A 6,000-nucleotide genomic window follows, 5' to 3' on the forward strand; every position below is an offset into this window, starting at 1 on the left:
CTATTTGTAATTTAGTATAGGGTAGGGATTTTTTATTATTTTGGTGGGCTTTTTTTATTAGGGGGATTAGATTAGGTGTAATTAGTTTTAAAAAAAATGTAATTTCTTTTTTATTTTCTGTAATTTAGTGTTTGTTGTTTTTTGTACTTTAGTTTATTTAATGTAATTGTATTTAATTGTAGTTAGTTTAGGCAATTAATTTAATGATAGTGTAGTGTTAGGTGTAATTATAACTTAGGTTAGGATTTATTTTACAAATAAATTTGTCTTTATTTTAGCTAGGTAGTTATTAAATAGTTAATAACTATTGTACCTAGTTAAAATAAATACAAACTTGCCTGTAAAATAAAAATAAATCCTAAAATAGCTAAAATGTAACTATTAGTTATATTTGTATCTATCTTAGGGTTTATTTTATAGGTAAGTATTTAGTTTTAAATAGGAATAATTTAATTAATTGTAGTTATTTTATTTAGATTTATTTAAATTATATTTAAATTAGGGGAGTGTTAGGGTTAGACTTAGGTTTAGGGATTAATAACTTTATTATAGTGGCGGGGACGTTGGCGGCAGCAGATTAGGGGTTAATACATTTAATATAGTTGCGGCGACATTGGGGGGGGCAGATTAGTGGTTAATAAATATAATATAGGGTTCGGCGATGTTGGGGGCAGCAGATTAGAGGTTAATACATATAATGTAGGTGGCGGCGGTGTCCGGAGCGGCAGAGTAGGGGTTAATAATTATAATGTAGGTGGCGACGATGTCGAGGGCGGCAGATTAGGGATTAATAAGTGTAAGATTAGGGGTGTTTAGACTCGGGGTTCATGTTAGGGTGTTAGGTGTAGACATAAAATTCCTTTCCCCATAGAAACCAATGGGGCTGCGTTAGAAGCTGAACGCTGCTTTTTTGCAGGTGTTAGGTTTTTTTTCAGCCGGCTCAGCCCCATTGTTTCCTATGGGGAAATTGTGCACAAGCACGTTTAGCCAGCTTACCGCTACCGTAAGCAACGCTGGTATTGAGGTGAGATGTGGAGCTACATTTTGCTCTCCACTCACCTTTTTGCGGCTAACGCCAGGTTGAAAAAAAACTGTAATACCAGCGTTGTCTTAAGGGAGCATTAAAAAAAAAGGCTTGTTAGCAACGCACCCCTGTTACCGCAAAACTTGTAATCTAGGCGTAAGTTTTTTTCTGTGGACAGGGGCTGCCATTTTGATGACTAAAAGAACTAAGCAATAATACAGTCATACACAGTCACTATAATGCTGTGAGCCATTTAAGACATTAGGCTTTGGGTAAGTAAGGGAGTGTATATGCAGTTGATAAATAGTGTTTTCTTGGTTTTTTTTTTAGCTTTAAATATTATGTTCACATACAGTATCAAGGAAAACAATTAAACTAACTTACATGTCTAGTTGTTTTTTCCCATACATAAATGAAGGTTTTTATACTCACTCTTTATTTAGCTTTTTATTGTTTAAAATAGATTTGTTCTTGTGTTTTACTAAGAAGAAAGATACGTGACTTTAGTTTAAAATGACAGAAAAGTCAAATTTAAACTTAAAGGGAACCACAACACCTGCTTGAAATATTTTAAAATAAAATATTTTCTCATTATGCAAAATATTCTGACTTCAATTCTGTATGCAGTCTTCATCTTACTGCATTCTGCTGTAGATAAAAGTTTTATCATTTAAACATTGCTCAGCAGCCTTGTACCTGCCATAAGCTGCCATATTGCAACGCACGTTCCACAACAGTGGGTCACATGATGCACACGGCACCTTCTATTTCTAAAGGAAGCAGATTGAGCCCTGCAGTGTCTAAGAAGAACGGCTTCAGGCAGACAGGCACTGTTATGTTTATAAATAGCACATGCAGGGAAGTGGGAGGGGGGAGGAGAGGAATGCACAGGGGGAGGAGAGGAATGCACAGGGGGAACTTGGAAGAAAGGCTCCGGAGTAAATATGTAATGTAGATGAATGCAAATGTCTCGTTACAATCTTATATGCAGAGTGTATGCTTTCTTTCTTCCCCCCTGTGCCTCCCTCTAATCCCACTCACAATTGCTTCCCTGCGTGTGCTAATTTTAAACATAACTGTGAAGGAAAAAAAGGGAAAGGGTTTAACTGCGCAAAGAAACCCTATTATGCCTGTGATAAACAAGAGGAAACTCTCAACCTCTAACAAATATGTGAAAAAAGAGAATAATATGGAGTCCAAAAGGAGACCATAGAATTCAAACAACACAGGCGCTATACAGCTTAAAATAGGAAAAATAAAAATAAAAATATATTATATGCATATAACGCCGGATTATGTGTACAAGTGACAATATTGACTGCAAACCAAGCAACCCAAGAAGTGTTAACAATGACAAAATTGTAAAAAAATATTTAATATAAAATATAAAAGAGTAAAACAAGTGTATAGTGAAATCTAAATTTACAATTGCGTTGATCAGACGCAGGAATATAGTGTAGTATACAAACAGCAACAATGTTTCAAAGAATACAATACAGATGTAACAATACAGAGAGCAAGGATGGAATACAATGTAAATGAGAACGATTTCCTGAAGTGATTCGATGTGGCGGTCTTTACATACGCCCAGATTGAAGAGGAATTTCAAACTTCAGTTGGAGCTGGAACGAGATGAAAGACCGATAAAACGGCAAACAAGGCAACAGCATAAGGTTATCACTTATACTTACACCGGAGGTCGGTCATTCGATCCTATGAGTTCCTCTCAATGGCGTGAATCTCCAAACAGCGGGAAGCAGTAAATTCGACCAGCAAGGATATTCGCAAAACACCTTTGCATACAGGTAACTGGGAAGCTGCACCTACGGAGGCCGAAGAGGAACAGAAGACAAACAAAGCAGAGCAATGCGTTTCAACCCATAAACAGGGTCTTTTTCAAGCTCCCGACATTGTTTTAGAATGTACTATATATAGCCGTTAAAGTCAGGCTATTGGTTGAAGTTTGTTAATGGGCGTATATAATCAAAAGGCGAAAAAAGCCAATTATCGGACATTGTATTACTTACCTCAATGGTTTAGTATATCATTTTTGTATTCCATACCACACTTTTACTCAAAAAGGATTGTTAATGTCAATACATGCATATCTTTAGAAACACACAACTTCGGTCACATTCAATTAGCACCAAAAGTCCATCAAACACACAAAAAGGCGTTATATACTATGCAGACCTTGTGCAAAAAATATACAAATATTTATACAGAATTTGTATACACATAATTAAAAATGTAAAAATAAAAATATAATCTACAAATAAAAATATGTATGACATAACTCAGAAGGATCAGCAGATGACCATCGCAAAATTCATATAAACATGGATGTTGAAATAGATAAGGTTAGAAATCAATCATTTAGAAAGCATCCAATGTCGAAATCGACATTAAGACCTAGAGGTTGTAAAGTTTTTAGATCAAAGATCCACTTGCTTTCTCTTTTTAAGAGATTGTTATGTATATTACCCCCTCTGGTCGAATTTACTGCTTCCCGCTGTTTGGAGATTCACGCCATTGAGAGGAACTCATAGGATCGAATCACCGACCTCCGGTGTAAGTATAAGTGATAACCTTATGCTGTTGCCTTGTTTGCCGTTTTATCGGTCTTTCGTCTCGTTCCAGCTCCAACTGAAGTTTGAAATTCCTCTTCAATCTGGGCATAGATAAAGACCGCCACATCGAATCACTTCAGGAAATCGTTCTCATTTACATTGTATTCCATCCTGGCTCTCTGTATCGTTACATCTGTATTGTATTCTTTGAAACATTGTTGCTGTTTGTATACTACACTGTATTCCTGCGTCTGATCAACGCAATTGTAAATTTATATTTCGCTATACACTTGTTTTACTCTTTTTATATTTTATATTAAATAATTTTTTATAATTTTGTCATTGTTAGCACTTCTTGGGTTGCTTGGTTTGCACTCAATATTGTCACTTGTACACATAATCTGGCGTTACATGCATATAATATATTTTTATTTTTCCTATTTTAAGCTGTATAGCGCCTGTGTTGTTTGAATTCTATGGTCTCCTTTTGGACTCCATATTATTCTCTTTTTTCACATATTTTTAAACATAACAGTGCCTGTCTGCCTGAAGCCGTTCTTCTTAGACACTGCAGGTCTCAATCTGCTTCCTTAACTTTAGAAATAGAAGGTGCCGTGTACATCACGTGACCCACTGTTGTGGAACCAACTTTGCAATATGGCAGCTTACTTTGCAGGTACAAGTCTGAAGAGCAACGTTTAAATGATAAAGCTTTTATCTACAACAGAATGCAGTAAGATGAAAATACTGCATACAGAATAGTACACAATTAAAAAAAGTTAGTTTAGAACATGTCAAAAACATGTCAAAAAGGTGTTGTGGTTCCCTTTAAATGTATTGTTTTATTTAAATGAATTGTATCCATGGACAGCGCTGCGGAATATGTTGGCACTTAATAAATAAAGTATAATAAATAAATAATAAATAATAAAGCATTTTATTTTTATGATCAATTTTGCTTAGTTGTCTTGGTATCATTTGTTAAAGAGTATTCTGAGGTGAACTCAATTGTTTGCACGTGTCTTTACCCATCTGGCAACATTTTTTGCAGCAATGTTTGTAGCAATACTATAAATAGTTGCAAACACTACTGCCAGACGGCTTAAAATAAATGCATTCCCCTGAGCTCTTATCAGCGTATCTAGTTTTACTCTTCAACAAAGGATACCAAGAGAATATATATAGAATATAGAAATATGATAGCAGTAGTAAAATTGCATGCTCTTTATGAATCATGTGTTTAATTTTCTGTTTACTGTCCCTTTAATGTAAGATTATGCTAGATTGCAGAGGAAGGGAGTTTTTACTTATTTATTTGAGTTAGGGAGACAGGAGCAAGCAGATAAAGGAGAAAGGATAGAGTTGAGTTATGAAATAGTAAAGAGAAGGAAGGGAGTGAATGGTCAATAGGTGGAGGAGTAATTTAGAGAGGTAGAAAACTTTCTCAGGTATCACCTAGAAGAAAGTATGGAATGTTAGTAGCAGTGCCAGGAGTTGTAGAGGAGGTCTGAATCTAATGGGTTCAAGAGTGTGCTGTTTGAGTAAAAAGCTCTTTTAAAGGGATATTAAACCTATTTTTTTTTCTTTCATGATTCAGATAGAGCATGCAATTTTAAGCAACTTTCTAATTTACTCCTATTATCAAATTTTCTTTGTTCTCTTGGTACCTTAATTTGGAAAAAGCAGGAGTGTAAGCTTACGAGCCGGCCCATTTTTTGTTCAGCACCCTGGATAGCACCTGCTGGTTGGTGGGTACATTTAGCCACCAATCAGCAAGCTGTACCCAGGTCTTGAACCAGAGATGGGCCGGCTTGTAAACTTTAATTCCTGCTTTTTCAAAAAAAGAACAAAGAAAATTGATAACCGGAGTAAATTAGAAAGATGCTTAAAATTGCATGTTGTATCTGAATCATGAAAGAATAAAATTGGGTCCAGTATCCCTTTAAGTAGGCGTCAAAAACCAACACAATGGCTGCAAGTGGTATAAAGGATGGAGCCTGGAGGCAGGCTGCATACATTAGATATCAAAGGATACCTTGAACTATACTAGATGGGATGAAGTAATAGAAACAGGCATATAATCAGTAGCTAATTTCTGTATAGAAGAATAAATGGACTCAGCTGTAGAACAGCTACAGCTGTTACAAAATAAGTAATTATATATAGTACCTATGATAAGCACAATTTCTATACAGTAACATAAGAAGTTTTGAAAAGAAGAAGGTTTAATGAATGCTGGCACTATCAGCATAAAACAAGCTTAAAATGTAAGCAGCAATTTTTTTCTGCAGTCAATAAACTTACATACTAGATGAGTTGTACAGTTTTTGAATCATCTTGTCCGCTGCAATTGTTTTCACTAGCTTAATTCCACCTACCGCTTGCCTTATTTGATAGAGCCATTAA

The sequence above is a fragment of the Bombina bombina genome, chromosome 1 (assembly GCF_027579735.1).
Source record: "Bombina bombina isolate aBomBom1 chromosome 1, aBomBom1.pri, whole genome shotgun sequence".
In the NCBI taxonomy this organism is placed as follows: domain Eukaryota; kingdom Metazoa; phylum Chordata; class Amphibia; order Anura; family Bombinatoridae; genus Bombina; species Bombina bombina.